Consider the following 24,531-nt stretch of genomic DNA (forward strand, 5'->3'; position numbering starts at 1 on the left):
GCTGCCAAGGCCCTAACCTCTGGAAATCCCTCCCTAAACCTCTCCGCCTCTCTACCCCTCTTTCCTCTTTTAAGACGCTCCTTAAAACCTACCTCTTTGACAAAGCTTTTGGTCATGTACCCTAATTTCTCCTTATGTGGCTCAGTGTCAAATTTTATTTTATAAAACTCCTGTGAAGCGCCTTGGGACGTTTTACTACCTTAAAGGCGCTATATAAATATAAGTTGTTGTTGTTGTTGAAATGATAAAGACATGGCCCAGTGCAGAATTGTAGAGAATGCTGAGTTAGCTGCTCTTGGTGCGGGTACTACAGTTGGCCCCTACGCTAGGGAGGGGTAAATGTCAGGGAGGGCTCCTGCTGTTGACTGCAAACCAATGACAATAGTACCTGTAATGTTTAGTGGTGGGAGCTGTGTTTCTTTAAATTATAAGTATTGTTTTGTTTGCTTTTGTGGTCAGGTGCTTACCCTGGATGCTGACTGGTTGCTAACTGAGAACAGTAACATCACTGTGATGTGACTATTCATGGGCTTAATGAGTTGGTTGCACTCATTCTCATCAGTACATCAGGGAGAACATGTCTGTGACAATATCTACTCATCTGGAAATGTGGCAGTATATGTGGGTTGTTAGCAGTATCACACCAGACAATCCCTTTTGGGCAATAAACCTGAAGATGGAAAACAATTTTCAATGAGTTTTGAGCCCTGTTCTTAATGGCTCATAAAGGCAGAATATGTCCTTTTGCAAGGTGGGTTTTATACTTAATCTATTTAGAGTTAGTTGGTTTAACATACAACTTACATTTATATAGCACTCAGCATGTATAGAAATACATCTCAGAGTGTTTTACAGGGTGTATAAATTTGTTAACGTAAGTTTTTAGCCATAGAGTTATACAGCACAGAAAGAGGCCCTTCGGCCCATCATGTCCGCGCCGGCCATCAAGCCCTGTCTATTCTAATCCCATTTTCCAGCACTTGGTCCGTAGCCTTGTATGCTATGGCGTTTCAAGTGCTCATCTAAATGCTTCTTGAATGTTGTGAGGGTTCCTGCCTCTACCACCCTTTCAGGCAGTGAGTTCCAGATTCCAACCACCCTCTGGGTGAAAATGTTTTTCCTCAAATCCCCTCTAAACCTCCTGCCCCTTACCTTGAAACTATGCCCCCTGGTTATTGACCCCTCTGTTAAGGGGAAAAGTTCCTTTCTATCTACCCTATCTATGCCCCTCATAATTTTGTATGCCTCAATCAGTTCCCCCCCCTCAGCCTGCTCTGCTCTAAGGAAAACAACCCCTTGTTTCTTATGCTTACAATGCTGCCACCGGCAGTAGCCGTGAGTCTTCTGCTTGCACAATAAGATAGAGGCGGTGCCAGTATTGCCTCTGAAGGAGCTGTGCCCTGTATTCCCAGGTTGTACTATTCCCAGGTGCTGACAGAGCCAGCAGAACTGGTGCAGCAAAACAAACAGCTACCTTTAGTGGCGGAGGACATCATTGTTTTATTCCCACCTGCTTGTAGGGGCTAATAGAAGATAGGAGCAGGAATAGGCCATGCGGCCCTTCGAGCCTGCTCCGCCATTCAACGAGATCATGGCTGATCATCCAAACCCTAGCACCCGGTCCCTACACCGACAGCCATCCCACCCAAGCCCTATCCCCGTAGCCCCACGTATTTAATCCCCCCTAACACTAAGGGTCAATTTTTATCATGGCCAATCAACCTAACCCGCACATCTTTGGACTGTGGGAGGAAACCGGAGCACCCGGAGAAAACCCACGCAAACACGGGGAGAATGTGCAAACTCCACACAGACAGTCACCCGAGGCCGGATTTGAACCCGGGTCCCTGGCGCTGTGAGGCAACAGTGCTAACCACTATGCCACCATGATGCAGCATTCCTGTTTCCAGCCAGTATAAACTTTCCCCACCCAGCAATGGTTCTGGACCTGGAATGAAAGCTGCAATTTGCAACTTTTAAACAGACTACATCTATGCATTCACAATATTATTTGCACAATTGCAGTGTGGTGTTAATTTATTAGCAAAGCTGTAGAGACACTTTTCGTATGCAGTTGTATTTCCACTGCAAAATTATTTGTTGTGACTTTGGGAATTATCGGTGTATTGATTATTTTTAGTAATGATAGTAAATGTGTTCAAATAGTGGATGGCAGCAAAGCATGCCCATAACTATATTGATTTCTGTACTTTAAAAGATAGTTAAGCTTGAGCTGAACAAAGTAGGGAAATGGCAGAGCTGCCAAATTAACTGAGGTTTGGGCCTCTATTCCTGTTCAGTTCCAAAATGGGTGCTGTGTGTCTTTCAAACGTAAAATGGTGCTAGGGCTTGCATCTGCCACTCAAATTATATCAAAGGATGATTAAGCGTCTAAATGACATTTAATAGATTTTATTTTCATAACATTAACCAAAATCATATAAATAAATTGTATTCTCTTTCAAGTTTTCTCAGCTTGTTTTCATTTCTGGCTGACTACATGAAAATTGCACAAAGTCGCAGAGAAACTATGCGGTTGATTACACACAAAAAGCCTGATTGTACACCGGGAGCATTGAATTAAGGTTGTTCGTGATGGTATAATGTGGGTTTGGTGAGTAGGAGGGGAATAACTGATTTTTGTTAAGGCTTAGTGAGCTTTGAGGTGGTTATGAGTGCTTTTATCACCTAGGTGTGTTGGAACTGTTTGTATGGTTGGTTGGGTCGAGCTGGTGTGGCTGGCACAGGTGAAATTGTTTTGAGAACTGAGGTCATGCGCTGTCTGTGGAAAGTAGCGTGGCATTTAAGTCTCATTTGTTGTCATTGTTTAAGACAAAGATTATAACAGATGGTAACCGCAGCAATTAGAGGGTCTCATGGGAAAACACTACCAGACATTACCTCATAATTGTGTAAATAGTATTTTTATTTCCCATAATCCTGACTTGACAGGAGTCTAAAGTCTATCGAATATTTTTTCTATTATTTTTTTTAATGTTCTTTCAACACATTTCTTTTATTGTGCAGTTGCTAATGAGCATGCTCACTTCAGGGTTTGTGACAATTTGGTAAACAAATGGAGTCCATTTTGGCTGCAACTTTATCCCTATCACAGAGGGCTTAACATTTAACTGAAATATAAGTATCAAGTGGTGAATGGGCAGGGAAGGACAAAGAAGGCAAAGTCACTTTAAATCTGCATTATAAATCTAAAACCAGCAAATCCGTCAAACAAAATAAAACTAATATTCTATTTTGCCAGGCTGTGTTTGGAGACAATCGCTGATTCATCAGTTATTAAGTGAGTGTAAGTCATAGTCAAGTAGCAAACAGACTTATATCACAGCTGTGATATATTTTATTGGGGTACTCCCATTATCTTTGCTTTGCGTAATTAATAGAAGCACTGTAGTTTAACATATCTCCTTATGTTAATAAAGGTAATTCAGGACTGGTCAGTAATTTTCTTTTTCCACTCTTATTAGTTAATAGCTGCCAATATCATTACAAATATGTGTGACATTGCTAAATTTATTAAGCAGCTTATATTCCTTAATAATTCCCTAAAATGTCAGAGTACTTAATATGACATCAATAAAATATTTGGCTAAGAGGCAGCACAGACATGATGGGCCTAATGGTCTTCGCGGATGGTGTAAACTTCAACAGCCAAGACCCAATGCAGAAGAACATCATCAGTGTAACATAAAACTAGCTAAATCAAAAGGAGCCAGAGAGATTTCGGAGCACTGTATCTCACGTCATGGAGGACCAGCTCCTCAAGGTCCTCAAGTTCAATAACCACAGATTAAAGAGCTTGGTCTCAGATGTAGAATTGAGTCTCTCACATTCACATTCTTTCCTCTCTTGAGAAAGTGAGAACACAAACTGAAGCTTCACATCAGAACCAAATACCTCCAGCAGTTTAATTTAGTTGCTGCCAATTCATCCTTTCGCTACCAATAAATGGCAAGAGAAAGCCTTGACATTGTTTTGATCCCTGTGCAATAAAGAGGGCATTCTTCCAACTCTCACACCAGTGCAGTATATGGCATCAGGGGCCAGCCAGTAGAATGCATGTTTGGTAGACCACTTGCTGCTTCAGATGTGGTGGATACATAACGTGCAGACTGCATTATACTCCACAACATACGGATTCAGCTGAACCGCAAAGGGAGTTCTGCTGGTGCCAGAATGCCAGGATATGCTCATTAAGTGGCAAATTGCAAATACTTAATTGGCCCAACAATGTGGGAACTCCATTGGGAAACCCAGAATCCACTGTATGGGTTCAAGTCTGATGCATCCCAGTGCCAGACCTAATGCATGACAATCCTCAGTGTTTGGAAAGTAAGACATTTCCATACAGTGTCTTTGCACCCCCCCCCCACCATTACCCCTCCCTCCACCCCACAAAAACCCATAATAGTCAGATGTCACTGGTTACTGCACTAGAATATGCAAGATCTTGAGCCAACTCTCTCCAAGTTGATTCATCCCAATGTATTACAAAGACTTCCACTATTCCATTTAAATTGACAAATCCAAGGCAATAGCCAACCCCATGCCTCTTTAATATGACTACCACTCAGCAGATTCATTGGAAGGAAAAGGGCAACTAAGCCCCTGAGACAGAGTACGAGTAAAGAAGCCCTCCAGTACCATCAATGCATGTGACTTTGGCCATCACTGTTGCACTGGAAGGAACAACCCTGGAAGTCTTACTCAAACACTCCACTGCCAAGGTGATAGTTTGTTAAACTTCAAAAGAGCTGAAACAAGTCCCACACAACATCTGGACTAGATGCCACCCTCAGTCCATTGTGCCAACAATTTCTGAAACCCAGACTCTTCATAATGGGCAACCTGTCTGATGAAGGCATCTGCAATTGTAAGCGAAAGAATGATTAGAAGCCAATAAAACATGGGATTGTTGACAGTTCTGATTGAATTTTGGCTAAGGAATAGGTCATCAAATGTCTGAAACCACATATACCACCTGTGTATAGATTTAATATGCCAATCATACCCTCATGCATTCCCAGTGAATAGAATTCCAATCAAGACATTAAGGGGAACAGATAGGGTAGATAGAGAGAAACTATTTCCGCTGGTTGGGGACTCTAGGACTAGGGGGCAGTGTCTAAAATTTAGAGCCAAGCCTTTCAGGAGTGGAATTAGGAAACACTTCTACACACAAAGGGTGGTAGAAGTTTGAAACTCTCTTCCCCAAATGGCAATTGATGCTGGGTCAATTGTTAATTTTAAATCTGAGATTGATAGATTTTTGTATTAAGGAATATGGGGCAAAGGTGGGTATATGGAGTTAGATGACAGATCAGCCATGATCTCATTGAATGGCGGAGCAGGCTCGAGGGGCTCAATGGCCTACTCCTGTTCCTATGTACCTATGTTCCTACTGCACCAGCGCAGAATCTAAAGGCACCTAATCTATAGAATTCCGAATCCAAGTATATCCGCTATCGTTCAATTTTGAATGGCCCGTACACTAATTGCACTCAGTCACTTTAACAACGCCACATTTCACGAACATAACTTGGTAAAAATGTGCCTTCGAGTGATTTATGTGAACATGATTGATTAACAAGTCAACACAAATAGATTAACAAGGGTGTCCTGCAGAAAGATGAAAATTGCACGGTTCAATCTGCACATTAATAGAAATCTTAATCTGAACTAATCCGGATTTAAAACAAAGTATCTTGACGAAATATTGCGAGGAGTTGCTGAAGACTCGGTAGCCTTGCGTAAGAAAACGACCCCTGGTGCTAAAAGCCAGGATAAACACAAGGCTTGTTCCGTGACATAAATAGTTTGCAGTCACCTCCTTGCTGCATTTAATCGGAAGTTATATAAAGAGTCATCGGATCTGTCCGGCACCCTGAATAATAGTGGAGGATAACAGGAAACAGTATTTTGGGGACCTGTGGCAGAAAAAAAAGCGACATCTGACCGCTGACATGTAAAGGATACCCAGAGAAAAGCTGGTCAGGGCGCTGTGCAAATGTAGTAACGTCTATACCCAGCAGTGGGTACTAGAATTTTAAGCGCAGGTGAATGTTAAAAGTTTACAGTGTAGATTGTGTGGTATGGAAGTGTAAAGTACCAAATGGCATTAGGCGGGCTATTAAAGGCTGGAAATCATTGCTTAGTCAAGTGCTTATTATAAAGCTAGGACTTTAGGTTAGTAGACTTGCAATTAGCTATATAAAAATTTAATGCAACATTAATCACAGATAGATCCCTTCATTGGCACATTCGCCAGTGTAAAATTCATTCTTAAATGAAAGGCTCAATACACCCACAATCTGCGTACTATCAATGAGTGTACTGTTGATAATAAAATGCATCAATTCCCAAACACTTCCCTCGTTGTACAGTTATTCGCAACATCTATTTACCAATGACAGGCGGGGTCTCATCTACATCCTCCCTCCGCTCCTTAGAATGGCAACTGGAAGGAAATTACTGGAAAATGCTCTTGGGGTTTGTGCCCTGCACAGTCTGCCAAGCTGCTGTCAGCTGGGGGCATTTTTTTTTATGTTGTAAAGTCTTGAAGTGTGTGTGTGTGTGTGTGTGTGCAGCTCAGTGAGGCTGGACTGGATCTCGGACTTGGAGCCGTATTCGCCCCCCGCCCCAATAATCTGTTGGACATGTCTCTCTGAGCCTGGTGTGAAATGTAATGCAATGATCTTACCTGCAATAATCTGATCGGCTTTCAGTCCAAAGGCACGAACGTCACCAGCAGCTGGTCCGGGGATGTGAGATTCTCCAATGTAACGGCTCCTTACACAGTCCAAGGAGAGACTAGGCACTTCGCAAAACTTCAAGCTGTTGGATTTCTCTTGAAATTTATTGGAAGTCACTTTCGTTCGACCCAAAAAAGGTACAACGAGGTTAACCTAAAATAATAATAATTCCCAAAAAAAAAGAGCTAGTCATACAGACAGCGAGTCTTACCGAGAACTTTCATGACATTACCCTTTACGATTAGTAGGAGGAAATTAAATTAATCTGCGATTCTAGCTAGAGAACTGTATTTTGCTGTGTTTTCGAAGCGGGTTGGATATACTCTGGGAGTGAGAGAGCTGCTGGAGGGGCAAATCTATTAACTGAATGCAGTCGAGTGGGGCTGAAAAGTTTACCAAGAGAATGAAAGCTGACGAGACCTGTGCTGCAATTATTAGGCTTTATAATTCAGGTTAAAATATCGAATGTCGTTCCTGAAACTTTCAAGCACTTTTGTTGGTATAATTTGCGCCGGTTTTAATTTATTATTTTAACTGTGGTGCAGCCCTTTGTGTTGGGTTGGGAACTATTTCACATTTCGCTGCTGTTGGGTTATATTCAGGGATCTGGGCTTGAAATGAATGTGATTTTCTGCGTTTCTGACGGTCCTGATTTGTGTCTCGAAGATAGAAATAAGTTTGGGTGTGTTGGGGATAACATTGAGGGTATCAATACTGCCGATGTCAGCAAATGTACTTCCTGACACTTTAGCAGCCTGTTTGAGTTCTGAATACGATCAAGTTACAAGTTCAGTATTAAATAGTTGAAAGTGGAATTATTTTTTATAGATTGCTGTGCTGTAGCAGAGACACGTAAACATGCATTTTAACGAGATTTGTGTACAGTGTCGAACTTTGTGCTCGAGTTCCTGGGGCTGAGCGACAGGTTGCCGGAGAGTGAGTACACAGTGCGCTCACTGGACAAGCGTTGCATATTGTTGCTAGTTACAAACCTTCTTTAAGACGAACACTGGTATCATTTGGCGGGATTGGCTAGTGCGATGAAAAAAAAACGGATTCAATTTTGAATTGTAACTGTCCCATTTGAAGTTCAGGGTTCTGGTGCCTAGCGGAGGTGAGAGTCGGTGCCAGTCAAGTTGGATACTGTCCCGGCGCCTGATATTGGGGACATTGAAGGTTGGGAGGACGGTTGTCAATTTGTCGATCCAAGGTGTATTTATCAGTTGGATCCACGGGGAGGTTACGGGGATACCTAACCAACGGTGCTGACTGGTGGGTGATCATAGTAAAACCTTTGCACCCAAACCTCCTAATACTGGACATAACTGTTATTATGAAGACACAGCCAAGGACTGGGATAGAAAATCCATAAACATATGCAATGACAGCAATTAACTCAAAAGTGGCCTCTTAAAGAGGAATTTACAATATTATGTACCACATTTCATGCAAAGCATTGCGAAGTGTATACGCCTGGTAGAAAAAACATTTAGCATAATCCCCAGGCCTTGCCTAGCATTAGGCTTCAGACCTCTTCTCCTGTTGTACAGGACCCGGTTCCTGGAGCTCACTGTAAATGCACAGCTAAGTAGTTAGACGAAGATGTGCACTTTTTTTTAGAATAACGATACCAACTGCGAAGAGGCAAAGGTGCAGGTTGACTATAACTCTTGTCCACCTAAAATGCAAGGTCTAATCCAATCAGTCGCCGAGATTTAACTCATTGGATACGAGGGGGTATCTTTATCTACAAAATACACATGATTGGCCGCGCATTTACAATTATTTTTTAATTCGTTTTTTTATGGGATGTGGGCATCGCTGGCAAAGCCAACATTTATTGCCCATCCCTAATTGCCCTTAAGAAGGTGGTGGTAAGCGCCGCCTTCTTGAACCGCTGCAGTCCGTGTGGTGAAGGTACTCCCACAGTGCTGTTAGGGAGGGAGTTCCAGGATTTTGACCCAGCGACGATGAAGGATCGGCGATATACTTCTATGTCAGGATGGTGTGTGACTTGGAGGGGAACTTGGAGGTGGTGGTGTTCCCATGTGTCTGCTGCCCTTGTCCTACTAGGTGGAAGAGGTCGCGGGTTTGGAATGTGCTGCTGAAGAAGCCTTGGTACACACTGCAGCCATGGTATGCCGGTGGTGGAGGGAGTGGATGTTTAAGGTGGTAGAGGGGGTGCCAATCAAGTGGACTGCTTTGTCCTGGATGGTGTTGAGCTTCTTGAGTGCTGATGGAGCTGCACTCATCCAGACAAGTGGAGAGTTTTCCATCACACTCCTTAATTGTGCCTTGTAGATGGTAGAAAGGCTTTGGAGAGTCAGGAGGTGAGACACTCACCACAGAATACCTAGCCTCTGACCTGCTCTTGTTGCCACAGTATTTATGTGGCTGGTCCAGTTAAGTTTCTGGTCAATGGTGACCCCTAGGATGTTGATGGTGGGGGATTCGGTGATGGTAATGCCATTGAATGTCAAGGGGCAGTGTTTGGACTCTCGCTTGTTGGAGATAGTCATTGCCTGGCACTTCTGTGATGCGAATGTTACCTGCCACTTATCAGCCCAATACAATCAGCAATACAATCCCACTAGCCTTTAACACAGAAGTCAAATGGGTCAAATGTTAATTGTTTTTTGAGATGATGGTGACTCTTCCTCTCACTGCAATCACACTGCAGATATTGCTCTCAGATTGGCATCTGTACATTTGTGCCGTTTGGCTGGCAGACCCAAGTTGTGTTGTCAGCAGCAACCCACACTGAGCTCAATGACAATGGAGAGGTGCACGTGTAAGCACTCTGCTCCCCAGCTGCTAATTCTTCATACTGGAGAGAGCGGGTGGACGTATCAGCCCTCCAAATAACATTAAAAGCAATGAGAAGTATGTTTATGAAGTTTGCAGGAGATCCATTGGAATACTTGGGCATTTTTAAAACACAGCTTTGCATTGGGCTAGATATACATCACATCCAGTGTTAACTCCAAGTGGTGTGAGACGTTCTACCAGATCTGGTCCCCAGCATTGCTTGCTTGGTGCTCAGATCACCACCCTGACTCTGAGTTATACTCCCACTTTCACAGTGATGTGACCCCCCTGAGCCACTTCACATTAACAGCACGGTGGCATAGTGGTTAGCACTGTTGCCTCACAGCGCCAGGGACCCGGGTTCAAATCCGGCCTCGGGTGACTGTCTGTGTGGAGTTTGCACATTCTCCCTGTGTTTGCGTGGGTTTCCTCCGGGTGCTCCGGTTTCCTCCCACAGTCCAAAGATGTGCGGGTTAGGTTGATTGGCTATGATAAATTGACCCTTAGTGTTAGGGGATAGGGTGGGATATGTGTTGGTGTAGGGGTTACGGGGATCGGGTGGGATATGTGTCGGTATGGGCTGAAATGGCCTCTATCTGCAAAAAAAAAAAAAAAAAACAAGTGGCAGTATAACTGCACCTACAATGGGATTCTCGAATCAATGAAGAAAAGCTCCTGAGGTTTCAATCCCACTAGATTTCATATCTGTGAAATTTTATTTTGTGTCTGATGCCAAAGAAGTATGCTTGCAGTAATGGCTCTAACATAAGCAGAGTTTCAGGATTTTCTTTCCAGGTCTGTTAAGAACAGTGCAAATCTCAAACAATTTACAAGGTATTACGGTATACATTGTAAACAGCCATCGTTTGTAATCATTCGCTTTTAGTCATACAGGTCTCTCCTGCGAGTTTTATTTCCTTCTGGCACATTGTGCAATAATCTTTCCATTTTAATTTATGTTGTGAAAGACTTATTTATCTCTTTGTTTCTGTACAAAGATCTCATCGTCGGGCCCAGCTGTAAATTAACCTTTTGGCTGTCATAATCCCTCCTCCCCTTTGAGGCCTAGCCAGATTTGTATCTGGTCGTCTCATGTGAATATCTGTCCTGTATAAATAACTTGAGTTAGTCAGTGCCAACTGGTCTTGCATCTACAACTGTATAGAAAATTGAGGACTGACTTAGTATTCAAGTAGAGGGGAGAGGGTGAAGCCGATTAACTTCATTGTATGTGATGCCTTCAGCACTATATTATTCTACAAGAAATGTATCCTCAAATATGTGCGGAGCATTTTTTGTAAATGCTTTTCATGTATCTTCAAAGCGCAAATATGGAGACTGTTTGAGAAACTTGAAATACAGAGAAGGCTCCCATCTGTAATTTCAATTTAGGGCTTTCAGAGCTGTTAGTCACACACAGCAACATGTCAAAGCAAATCTTGGGACAGGTTATACCGTCACCAAGCGTATCGATAGCAGAATTTAATAAGTAGAAGACAAGAACACTGAACTTTCTTATTGTGCATTAATATCAGGACTCTGAAAAGGTTCAACGTTTAAAGAGTTGCTAGTAATGTTACAGGACCTATACAGCCTGAAAACATTTTTTAATGAGATCCTCTTTAGGCTGCATTGATACAACAACTAGCATTGGTGCAAAGTTATATTTGCTATGGCTGGTAAAACTATGAATCTGGAGTCAGGATTCAACCTGTCTCCAGGGTGAAACACAGTGAGAACCCTCAGGGGAGGGAGTCTCACTCCTTTGTTCTGGAGTAAGGTAGGGCCGTGACTCTTGATTTACACTACAACATTTTAGTGTCGGAGCAAAGTTACATCACTGTAGTGTAAACGTAGCCTCAATCTACTTCAAGTTCTATATTTATCAAATAAAAATACTGTGGGAATGATCTCTGGCTCATACGGAAGAGAGAAATATTATATACAAGGCTCAGTAATTCAATCTATAAGTTGTAAAATAATTACAAGATGTTATATGGAATTGCGCTACAAAAATTAGATAGAATTGACGGACTCTGATCTCCTGAAAATAAGAGTGAAGTTCAAGTGGCTGGTGAACATGAGCAGAATGCAGAGATTGAATTACAGCACTGATCTCACTGCTGGCTAGCTGTTAATATTCTGTACAACCCATATTGTTTTTCTTAAAGGTTTTTATCCTGCTTTTCCTATGCATAGCACAATTAGGTGATATGATGTTGATTAAAGGGTAGTAGAAACATAGAAACATAGACGATAGGAGCAGGAGTAGGCCATTCGGCCCCTCGAGCCTGCTCCGCCATTCAATGAGATCATGGCTGATCATTCAAATTCAGTACCCGGTCCCTGCTTTCTCCCCATATCCCTTGATCCCTTTAGCCTCAAGAAATATATCCAACTCCTTTTTGAATATATTTAATGAATTGGCCTCAACTGCCTTGTGTGGTAGAGAATTCCACAGGTTCACACTCTCTGGGTGAAGAAATTCCTCCTCATCTCAGTCCTAAATGGCTTACCCCTTATCCTTAGACTGTGACCCCTGGTTCTGGACTCCCCCGTCATCGGGAACATCATTCCTGCATCTAGTCTGTCCAGTCCTGTTAGAATTTTATAAGTTTCAATGAGACCCCCTCTCATTCTTCTAAACTCTAGCGAATATAAGCCTAATCGACCCAATCTCTCCTCATACGTCATTCCTGCCATCCCAGGTATCAGTCTGGTGAATCTTCGCTGCACTCTCTCCATGGCAAGAACATCCTTCCTCAGATAAGGCGACCAAAACTGCACACAATTCTCAAGGTGTGGTCTCACCAAGGCCCTGTACAACTGTAGCAAGACATCCTTGCTCCTGTACTCAAACCCTCTCGCTACGAAGGCCAACATACCATTTGCCTTCTTAACCGCCTGCTGCACCTGCATGCTTACCTTCAGCAACTGGTGCACAAGGACACCCAGGTCTCGTTGCACTTCCCCTTCTCCCAATCTATTGCCGTTCAGATAATAATCTGCCTTCCTGTTTTTGCCACCGAAGTGGATAACCTCGCATTTATCCACATATTATACTGCATTTGCCATGTATCTGCCCAATCACCCAACCTGTCCAAATCATACTGGAGTTTCTCTGCATCCTCCTCACAGCACACACGCCCTCCCAGCTTTGTGTCGTCTGCAAACTTGGAGATATTACATCTAGTTCCCTCGTCTAGATCATTATATATATTGTGAATAGCTGGGGTCCTAGCACCGATCCCTGCGGTACCCCACTAGTCACTGCCTGCCACTCGGAAAAAGTGATTGTGACATTGCCTTACAAGTATTGTGGTATTACTAGTTTTATTCCCAGCAGGATATTCAAACCTGCCATTTTCTATATATCTGAAATGTATAACACCAAATACACAGGGTGACATAGTGAATTAGTATATTGTCCTTTAATTCATAGGATTAGGGTTCAAACGCAGGCTTAACTAATAGGACAAAAGCCTCCTTTTTCTGTTGGGTATAAAAGCCTTAAGTAAAAAAAAAATTGTGCAGTTTTGATCCACTTCCTATTGGATGTCAGCCACCACACCAGCCTACTCTGAATTTGGCATTAATTGGCAGCCTTCATTCAGCATGGGTGCAAGCTAAATGTCACACTAGTGCTGCTTTTCTGAAGTTAGAATTAAGGCAGAGTGCACAAGGCACATTACTCTTCATCTAGCCTATTCTGTACTTGACCTGTTACAAAATGTGGAAAAAGATATGAATTCTGCAATAGTAAGGTCCATTACCCTTTATATCAATCTATAATGCTGGAGGACATGGTAGTGGAGTGGAGTGCTGGTGTGCTGTGCCACAGAATGGTAGGCTGTGAACTTATTCTTGCAGATTCCTCAAACAGCATAATTCAATAGAAATGGCTGCCTACTCAGATGAATGTAAAAGTTCCCAGGGCATTATTCAAAGAACAGGCAGCCCTTCCATTGTCCTGACTAGCATTCCTCGCTCAGCAATCATCGAAAACTGGTCATTAATGACAGCAGATTTATGGGAAGGGAGGAAATAAGGGGAAAAAGTTAAATATATATTACCTATCACAAGCAGTCTGTATCAATGCTATTATCCTCAGTTATGTGCTAATCGTCACACTCTGTGCATTGCTTTTACACTCACTGATCAATTGGTCTGCTAGATTCCTCTCTCCACCACATGACATGATATATAATAAAAATGAACATATTTTAAAGATCTAACCTTGATTAGTATATATTGTTTCTAATCAACATCAATGAAGCCAAGTGCAAGCTTATCAAATCTGGTGACCACAACAACTTGCATTTATATAGCGCCTTTACCATCGTAAAAATGTCCCAAGGTGTTTCACGGGAGCATAATAAGGAAAAAAGTGGCATTGAGCCAAATAAGCAAATATTACAATAGGTGCCTAAAAGCTTGGTCAAAAATGTAAGTTTTAAGGAGGATCTTAAAGGAGGAGAGAGAGGTGGCGAGGTTTAAGGAGGAAATCCCAAAGCTTGGGGCCTAGACGGCTGGAGGCAAAGCCACCCATGGTGGGGCGAAAGGAGTTAGGATGCACAAAAGGCCAGATTTGGAGAAACGCAGAGTTCTCAGATGGTCGTAGGGCTGGCGAAGGTTACAGACATAAGGAGGGGTGAGGCCATGGAGGGATTTGAACACGAGAATGAGTATTTTAAAATTGAGGCACTAAAATAGGTAGAGCAGTAGAGACAGAGAATAGAAAAACTTGCATTTCTATAGCGCCTTTCACGATCACCGGACATCTCAAGGCGCTTTACAGCCAGTGAAGTAGAGTCACTGTTGCAATGTGGGAAATGCAGCAGCCAATTTGCACACAGCAAGGACTCACAAACAGCAATGTGATAACAAGCAGATAACCTGTTTTTGTTATGTTGGTTGAGGGAGAAATATTGGTCAGGACACCAGCGATAACTCTCCTGCTCTTCTTCGAAATAGTGCCATGGGATCTTTTACATCCCCTTGAGAAAGCAGACGGGGCCTCGGTTTAACATCTCATTTGAAAGACAGCACCTCTGACAATGCAGCACTCCCTCAGACCCTGCACTGGGAGTGTCAGCCTAGCTTTATGTGCACAAGTCCCTGGAGAGGGACTTGAACCCACAACCTTCATGACTCAGTGACAAGTATGCTACCAATTGAGCCACAGCTGACATGAGAGCAAAACATTTCCACAAGAATTTAGATCGGCTGTGCAATTGGACACACAAGTGGTAAATTAAATGTAACATTTAAAATTATTGCACATTGGTCAACAATTATACAGTAAGTATAAAACAAATAGGATTGAATTTGCAGAGAGAGAATGGGAACAGGGAGTGATAACCGACTCATCACTTACAAAGTTTAGACAATATGATGAAGCAATTACAACAACCTAATGGACTGCAGGGAGAGCTAGCCAGAACAGTGAAGCACCAGTCTCCAGAGCTTTATGAAACTCTGCCTTGCCCCACTTTGAGTGCTATGTCCAATTCTGATCACCAACACAACTGAAAATATTAGCATTCACTGGAGAGGCGGAGAAGAGCAACAAGGCTGATACTAAGTGCAAAGAGGATGAGCAATGAGGGATGTTTGGTGAGAGTCTACAGTCTGGAAAGAAGGTGGTAAATAGAAATGTTGTAGTGGTAGGGGATAGTATTATTAGGGGGATAGATAGAGTTCTCTGCAGCCGAGAGCGAGAGTCCCGAAGGCTGTGTTGCCTACCCAGTGCCAGGGTTAAGGACATCTCCTCTGGGCTGGAAAGAAACTTGCAGTGGGAGGGGGTGGATCCAGTTGTCATGGTCCATGTTGGTACAAACGACGTAGATAGGACTAGGAAGCCGGTTCTGTTAAAGGAGTATGAGCAGCTAGGGGTCAAATTAAAAAACAGAACCTCAAGGGTAATAATCTCTGGATTATTACCTGAGCCACGAGCGAATTTGGCTAGGACAAATAAAATTAGAGAGTTAAATGCGTGGCTCAAAGACTGGTGTGGGAGAAATGGGTTTTGCTTCCTGGGACACTGGCACCAGTACTGGGGCAGGAGGGAGCTGTTCCGTTGGGATGGGCTTCACTTGGCCAGTGCTGGGACTAGAGTCCTGGCGGATCATATAACTAGGGCTGTAGAGAGGGCTTTAAACTAACTAGTGGGGGGGGAGGTTCCTAGAGAGCAAATAATAAAAATGACAACAGAGAAGGTCATAGACTTAGGTAACAGTGGGGAAATTAAAAACCAGAGCGTGTCAGGAAGGGGCAGAAGGTATGGAGTAAAAGGTAAAGTAATAAAAAGGGCAAAAGCAGGAACTAAGTGTCACAAAACATATTTGAAAGTTCTCTATCTAAATGCACGTAGCATTCGTAACAAAATAGACGAGTTAATGGCACAAATAACTACATATGGGTATGATCTTGTGGCCATTACAGAAACATGGCTGCAGGGTGACAATGCCTGGGAATTAAACATACCAGGTTATTTAACGATCAGGAAGGACAGGCAGGAAGGAAGGGGAGGTGGGGTGGCTATGTTAATAAAGGAAGGAATCACTGTAATACAGAGAAATGATATTGGGTCAAAAGATCAGGATAATGAAACAGTTTGGGTGGAGGTAAGGAATAATAAGGGGAAAAAAACACTAGTGGGCGTAGTCTATAGGCCTCCGAACGGTTGCAACTCTGTTGGACGGAGTATCAATCAGGAAATAGTTGAGGCTTATAATAAGGGAGCATCTATAATTATGGGGGATTTTAACTATCATATTAATTGGACAAATCAAATTGGGCAGGGCTGCCTTGAGGATGAGTTCATTGAGTGTATTAGGGATGGGTTTCTTGAGCAGTATGTAACTGAACCGACCAGGGGGCAAGCAACCTTAGATCTGGTCCTGTGTAACGAGACAGGATTAATTAAAAATGTCCTAGTAAAGGATCCCCTTGGAAAGGGTGACCATAACATGGTTGAATTCCATATTCAATTAGAGGGTGAGAAGGTTGGATCTCAAACAAGCATGCTAAGCTTGAATAAAGGAGACTATGAAGGTATGAGAGCGGAATTGAGTAGAGTGGATTGAGAAAATAGATTAAAGGGTAAGACGATACATGATCAGTGGTGTACATTTAAGGGGTTATTTTACAACCTCCAAAAAAAATATATTCCACTGAGAAGAAAAGGGTGTAAAAGAAAAGACAGCCATCCGTGGCTAAGTAAAGAAATTAAGGATAGTATTCGACTAAAAACAAGGGCATATAAGGTAGCCAAATCTAGTGGGAGGATAGAGGATTGGGAAAACTTTAAAAGACAGCAAAAAAATAACAAAAAGATTGATTAAGAAAGGGAAGATAGATTATGAAAGTAAATGAGCAAAAAATATAAAAACAGATAGTAAGAGTTTTTATAGTTATATAAAAAGAAAAAGGGTGGCTAAAGTAAATGTTGGTCCCTTAGAGGATGAGAGCAGGAAATTAATGGTGGGAAATATGGAGATGGCAAAAACACTGAATGAATATTTTGTATCAGTCTTTACAGTAGAAGACACTAAGAATATCCCAACACTGGACAAACAGGGGGCTATGGGGGGGAGGAGCTAAACACGTTCAAAATCACTAAGGAAGTGGTACTCGGTAAAATAATGGGACTCAAGGCGGATAAATCACCTGGACCTGATGGCTTACATCCTAGGGTCTTGAGGGAAGTGGCGGTAGGGATTGTGGATGCATTGGTAATAATTTTCCAAAACTCCCTGGACTCAGCAAAGGTCCCGGCAGACTGGAAAACTGCTAATGTAACGCCCTTATTTAAAAAGGGCAGTAGACAGAAGGCTGGAAACTATAGACCGGTTAGCCTAACATCTGTGGTAGGTAAAATATTGGAGTCCATTATTAAGGAGACAGTAACAGGACATTTGGATAATAATAATTTAATAGGACAAAGTCAGCATGGTTTTATGAAGGGGAAGTCATGTTTGACAAATTTGCTGGAGTTCTTTGAGGAAGTAACATATAGGGTGGATAAAGGGGAACCAGTGGACGTGGTGTATTTAGACTTCCAAAAGGCATTTGACAAGGTGCCACACAAAAGATTATTGCTTAAGATAAAAAATCATGGGATTGGGGGTAATATTCTGGCATGGATAGAGGATTGGCTATCTAAAAGAAGGCAGAGAGTTGCGATAAATGGTTCATTTTCGGACTGGCAATCAGTAACTAGTGGTGTTCCACAGGGGTCATTGCTGGGTCCCCAACTCTTTACAATCTTTATTAACGATTTGGAGGAGGGGACCGAGTGTAACATATCAAAGTTTGCAGATGATACTAAGATGAGAGGGAAAGTAGTGAGTGAGGAGGACATAAAAAACCTGCAAGGGGACATAGACAGGCTAAGTAAGTGGGCAGAGATTTGGCAGATGGAATACAATACTGGAAAGTGTGAGGTTATGCACTTTGGCAGGAAAAATCATAGAGCAAGTTATTATCTTAATGGCAAGAAACTGGAAAGTACTGAAGTACAAAGGGATCTGGGGGTCCTGGTGCACGAAGCTCAAAAGGTTAGTATGCAGGTGCAGCAAGTGATTAAGAAGGCCAATGGAATGTTGGCTTTCATTGCTAGGGGGATAGAATATAAAAATAGGGAGGTATTGCTTCAGTTGTACAAGGTATTGGTGAGACCGCACCTGGAATACTGCATACATTTTTGGTGTCCATACTTAAGAAAAGACATACTTGCTCTCGAGTCAGTACAAAGAAGGTTCACTCGGTTAATCCCGGGGATGAGGGGATGGACATATGAGGAGAGGTTGAGTAGATTGGGACTCTACTCATTGGAGTTCAGAAGAATGAGAGGCGATCTTATTGAAACATATAAGATTGTGAAGGGGTTGGATCGGGTGGATGCGGGGAGGATGTTTCCATTGATGGGTGAAACTAGAATAAGGGGCTGCTCTTTCAAAACTGAGATGAGGAGGAACTACTTCACTCAGAGGGTGGTAGGTCCATGGAATATGCTGCCCCAAAAAGCTGTAGAAGCTACATCATTACATAAATTTAAAACAGAAATAGACAGTTTCCTAGAAGTAAAGGGAATAAAGGGTTATGGGGAGCGGGCAGGAATTTGGACATGAGTCTAGGTTCGGATCGGTCATGGCCCTGTGGGTAGCGGAGCGGGCCCAGGGGCCGTGTAGCCTGCTCCTGCTCCTATTTCATGTGTCTAATTCTGTTAGATTCAGGAGATGGTTCTATGATAGTAGATTGGCGGTTAGGATCAGATCAGCCATGATCTTATTGAATGGCGGAGCAGGCTCGAGGGGCCGATTGGCCTACTCCTGCTCCTATTTCTTATGTTCTTATGGTTAAGGGGGAGGGCGGAGATTAAATGCAAAAGATAAGATGAACTTAGAATATTACTTTAAAGTAAGTTGGAAGAGTAGACCAGGGGACTTACATTTTAATTAGTGAAAAGTAAATTTAATTAGTGAAAAGTAAATTTAAAAGAGATTTTAAGAAGAACTTCCTTTGCTCTCAGAGCAATAAATGTAGGGATTACTCTACCAGGCAGGGTAGTAGAGACACAAACATTAGGGACATTCAAGATGCAGCTTGATGCCAGAAGAGTGAGGTTGGATGGACTGAACAGATATTTTTTTTCAAAATCCTTGATTTTTCTTGTGTTCTTCATCTGAATCCACGGAATATTTTACAAGGCTGTCTGTTATTTTATATAGACAACAAAGGAGGTCATGGATCCTCTGGGGAGTATCAGAAACAGCAGTCTTATCTTGGATGGAAAATGACGAGCCCAGTGGGGAGGGGACCTATCACAATACACTGAGTGAGAGAATGGGGGTGGGGGGGTCAAATACATTTATCTTCCAGTGCTATAGGGAGTCCAGATGGTGTCATTTAAGGGTGCATTTGTACTGAAGCTACTGGTCTATGGCCAGTAGCTAAAAGCACTGGTTCCAGCAAGGCAGTACCCCATTTATATTTCCTGGCTCTGATTGGAATTCTTTCATCCTAGAAAAAGGCCTATGCGAACATGCATACTGGCATGTGCAGAGCTCTCCGTCCACCTGCTAAAATGTAAATATTTTGAGAATATGGGGAAGAGCATTCCCACTCTCCAAACATTCAAATCAGTTCTTAGTACGTGTTTTTTTTTTTAAAGCATTCAGAAGATCCAACAGATGCCCCAAGAACATTTTAGGCCAGGTTTCACAACCTACTAGAGTTATACTCCCCGTGGCGTCAAAGCCCAAGCGACATGAAACTGCCTTCTCCAGGGGACGCAACTTCAGAGTTGTAGTGCCTTACACACTAAAGTCATGGGTGCCTATATGACATGAATTTGCTTGGCTCCGTCTAATACCAGCAGGGAACATGATCAGCACGCAGTGAAACCAGGCCACCTGAATGTCACAGGAAGAACTGTTAGATCTGTATTTGAGGAGGGTGAAGTTCATTGTCGAAAAAGTAAGATTAGAAAATGGTTTGGTACTGTTTGCAGGTTCACTTTATCGTTGGGCTTCGCTGCTCAGTAAGTTCCTGATACCGACTTTCCTGAGCACTTTGAGTAATTTATAGGTACATAATAGCTGCAATACTGCAGCAAACATTAAATCTTTAATAAGACTGGCAACACTGTTATATTTCATGTTTACTTGGCTATAAAGGCAAGCTTTATATGTGTAGCTTTCCCTTATAGCTGTAATTATTGTGTTATTGTGCCCTTACTCTGCCAATTATTGTATTGTGCCTCATTAGTGAAGAAATTCAAATAGTTTTTCCAATATTAAAAAGAGAACTTTTCTGGTGAGGAAGATGGAACTGTGCAGCTACGTGAGCGCTCGAGAGAAACATGGAGTTGGAATCTGTAACACAGATTGGGAGGGGGGCGGGCATTGTGTGCATGTGAGAGAGATAGAGAGACTGAGACAGAAATCAAGAGAATCAGAGTGACTGTATATGCTTCTATTTGTGCCTCTAATCCATCCCCCACTCCCTTCGCCCCACCATTGGTGGCCGTGCCTTCAGCGAGTCTAGGCCCTCAGCTCTGGAATTCCCTCCCTAAACCGCGTCGACTCTCTACCTCTCTCCCCCTTTAAGACGCTCCTTAAAACCTACCTCCTTGGCCAGGCCATGTCCTAATGTCTGGCTCGGTGTCAATCTTTGTCTGACTACGCTCCTGTGAAGCACCTGGGAACATTTTACATAGAAACATAGAAACATAGAAGATAGGAGCAGGAGTAGGCCATTCGGCCCCTCGAGCCTGCTCCGCCACTCAATGCGATCATGGCTGATCATCCAAATTCAGTACCCTGTCCCTGCTTTCTCCCCATATCCCTTGATCCCTTTAGCCTTAAGAAATATATCCAACTCCTTCTTGAATATATTTAATGAATTGGCTTCTACTGCCTTCTGTGGAAGAGAATTCCACAGGTTCACCACTCTCTATCCTAAATGGCTTACCCCTTATCCTTAGACTGTGACCCCTGGTTCTGGACTCCCCGACCATCGGGAACATCCTTCCTGCATCTAGTCTGTCTAGTCCTGTTAGAATTTTATAAGTTTCAATGAAATCCCCTCTCATTCTTCTAAACTCCAGCGAGTACAAGCCCAATCGACCCAATCTCTCCTCATACGTCATTCCTGCCATCCCAGGTATCAGCCTGGTGAATCTTCGCTGCACTCCCTCCATGGCAAGAACATCCTTCCTCAGATAAGGCGACCAAAACTGCACACAATACTCAAGATGTGGTCGCACCAAGGCCCTGTACAACTGCAGCAAGACATCCTTGTTCCTGTACTCAAACCCTCTCGCTACAAAGGCCAACATGCCATTTGCCACGTTAAAGGCATGACATAAATGCAAGTTGTTGTTGTGTGACAGTCACAGATGGAGTGGGATGTCTATGATGAGATCTAGAGAATGATGTTATCCAGATACAGATGGAGATGGAGCTGTCTGGCTGGTAGAGACTTCTGAGTGGAGGTGAGAGAAATGGAGATAATGAGCTAGTGGAATCGAGATGGAGACATTTTCAGCTCTTCTGAAAAAAAAAATCTGTCTATGTATCACGTATATTTATAGAGAGATAGGCATATCTCCTGAGATCTTTTTATTGAGAAATCTAGACAAGGACTGAGGCCCTTAGTGCAGGAAGCCAACATGGCTGAGAAACGCGGACAAGTGATTAGGAGACAGAAAGAACGGTAGGAGGAACAGAGTCTATGTGTGTGTTTGTAAGTAGGGGAAGGTAAAGATTTGGGAGCTGAGATCTTGTCCTGTAGCCTGTGAGAATGACAGGGGAGGGGGAAGCTAACAGAGAGAGAGAGAGAGCTGTGTCTGTCTGTATGCTGCCCAGATAGACAGGGGTAGAAGGAGCTGTCTGTGTTCCGAGCTCCGGCTGCAGTTCTGCACCTGTCGTCGGAATCTCACCTGATCCGAGCCAAACTCTCGGGGGCAAGTCTATATTTAGCTGCTGCCGCTTTCACTCTCACTTTGGACAGTTATCTGGCGGCCATCTCAGCCTCCTCTCCCTCCCACAGAAAAACAAAAACCACCCACTCACCCAGGAAGGCATTTGTTGTTGTTGTGCACAGGGAGAGAAATAACTGGTTGCAAAGTTCAACGGACTCCCTCCCTTGTGGAATAAAGAACAATTCTGTAACCTCAGTGACTTTATAAGGCGACTCAGAGCAGCATGAATTAAATCAGAATGGTTTTAAGGACTCCAGGGGACTGTTGCACACATCCAAACACGAACTAAAGAGTCTGTCCTTGCCTTGAGACTGCTCAGATTACCCGTCTCTCTGGGGTAGAGACTGAAATACATCAATCATGGACCCGTGGCCGTGGAGCAAATTCGAGATAAGCTGCACCGAATCCCTGCTCTCCCTTGGAACCCTCCTCCTTCCCTCCCTCCCTCGCCCCAGTGCTGCTGCCTGATCTCCAGTTGTCTCTCTCTCTCTCTCTCTCTCTGTGCGAAGCTGTTGGTGGTATAGGCTGCCCTCGGCTCTCCGAGCTGTTTACCTCCCTCCAATGTGCGAAGTAACGGTTTCACAAACACCAGGAATGAGCAGAGTCATCGCACTCCTGAAATTCGAAGCCTCCACTGATCCTTGAGGCTGTCTCCTGTCGCAGATATGGACATTTCAACACTCCTCCTGAACACCAGTCCACAGTACAGGGACACACACACACTCGCAAGCACACATATATACATGCACACACAAACAGACACACATGTATATACACATAATATCTACACACAAACATGTATACAAATATACACACCCATATATATATAAATATACACAAACACAAGCATTTATATATGTCTTTCGGATGAGACGTTAAACTGAGGCCCCGCTCTCTCAGGTGAATGTAAAAGATCCCATGGTACTACAGGAAACTCTCTCTTAACTGGCAAAATGCAGGAGTAGGTTCAGGTAAGTTTTACTATATATTAGTGGCCGTGTAACCGGGGTTCCTGGATCTGTGGCCGTGTAACCGGGGTTCCTGCACCTGTGGCCGTGTAACCGGGGTTCCTGCACCTGTGGCCATGTAACCGGGGTTCCTGCACCTGTGGCCGTGTAACCGGGGTTCCTGCACCTGTGGCCATGCAACAGGGACTCCTGGATCTGTGGCCGTGTAACCGGAGTTCCTGCACCTGTGGCCGTGCAACAGGGACTCCTGGATCTGTGGCCGTGTAACCGGGACTCCTGCACAAGTGCCATGTAACCGGGGCTCCTGCACCTGTGGCCGTGTACGGGGCTTTCGTACCTTGGTAAGTATACCTCTCTGTAATCCGGACTTTTTGATCAACCGGCACCACGCCGGTCCCGTCGGTGCCGGATAAAAAAGAGTTTCCTGTATTTTGAAGAAGAGCAGGTGATTTATCCCCGGTGTCCTGGCCAATACTTATCCCTCAACCAACATCACTGAAGCAGATTATCGCGTTGCTGTTTGTGGGAGCTTGCTGTGCGCAATTGGCTGCCGTGTTTCCTACATTACACCAGTGACTACACTTCAAAAGTACTTCATTGACTGTATAGTGCTTTGGGACGTCCTGAGGTGTAAGACGCTATATAAATGCAAGTTTTTATTTTAGTACATACACATACATACATATATGCATATACATGTACAAACACACATACTCACACACATAGACACACACATACTTACACACACACGGATATGCATATACACATACCTACACACAAACGTATACACATATACAAATATACACACACATAGAGGGAATTTTAACCTAAAAAATGGGTGGGTTGGTGGCATGTGGGAAGTTAATGTGTTAAAAATCTGAATCCTAACCTGAACTCGCCTCCAGCCTGCCCACATCCAGTTTTAATGGAGGCGGGACGGGGAATGGGCAACCAATCCGCTGCTGGGAGGTGGGTCGTCTATTTAAATATTATAATGAGGCTGGAAGTCTCTGCTTTTGAATTTAACGTTAGCTGGTTGGGCTTTGCAGGCCTCGTGAAACCCGCCAGCTAACGCAAGGCGGGAACTGCTGGATCCAGGAGATCACTGCCTTTACACTTACTGCCTGAATCCAGCATCCCTACCTAACCCTCCCCCCACGTGGCCTTCCCCCCTCCCCAACACCACTCCTCCTTCCCCCCTCCCCCCACACTCCTCCTTCCCCCCTCCCCCCCACACTCCTCCTTTCCCCCTCCCCCACACTCCTCCTTCCCCCCTCCCCCACACTCCTCCTTCCCCCCTCCCCCACACTACTCCTTCCCCCCTCCCCCACACTCCTCCTTCCCCCCTCCCCCATACACTCCTCCTTCCCCCCTCCCCCCGCACTCCTCCTTCCCCCCCTCCCCCCACACTCCTCCTTCCCCCCTCCCCCCCACACTCCTCCTTCCCCCCTCCCCCACACTCCTCCTTCCCCCACTCCCCCCACACTCCTCCTTC

The 24,531-nt window shown here is 43.8% G+C and overlaps 1 protein-coding gene across 1 annotated transcript in view; it reads left to right on the forward strand.

Annotated features, from left to right (window-relative positions):
- Positions 1 to 6,493: 6,493 nt before the first annotated feature.
- The window catches only part of scn4ab (sodium channel, voltage-gated, type IV, alpha, b), a 232,152-nt gene continuing 214,114 nt past the window's right edge, over positions 6,494 to 24,531 (forward strand). The window contains exon 1 of the mRNA XM_085966222.1: positions 6,494 to 6,907. The gene's annotated coding sequence lies outside the window, so the exon portion shown is untranslated. The remainder of the gene's footprint in view (positions 6,908 to 24,531) is intronic.

Source organism: Somniosus microcephalus, chromosome 24 (assembly GCF_052327205.1).
Source record: "Somniosus microcephalus isolate GS21.2 chromosome 24, FLI_Smic_1.0, whole genome shotgun sequence".
NCBI lineage: Eukaryota > Metazoa > Chordata > Chondrichthyes > Squaliformes > Somniosidae > Somniosus > Somniosus microcephalus.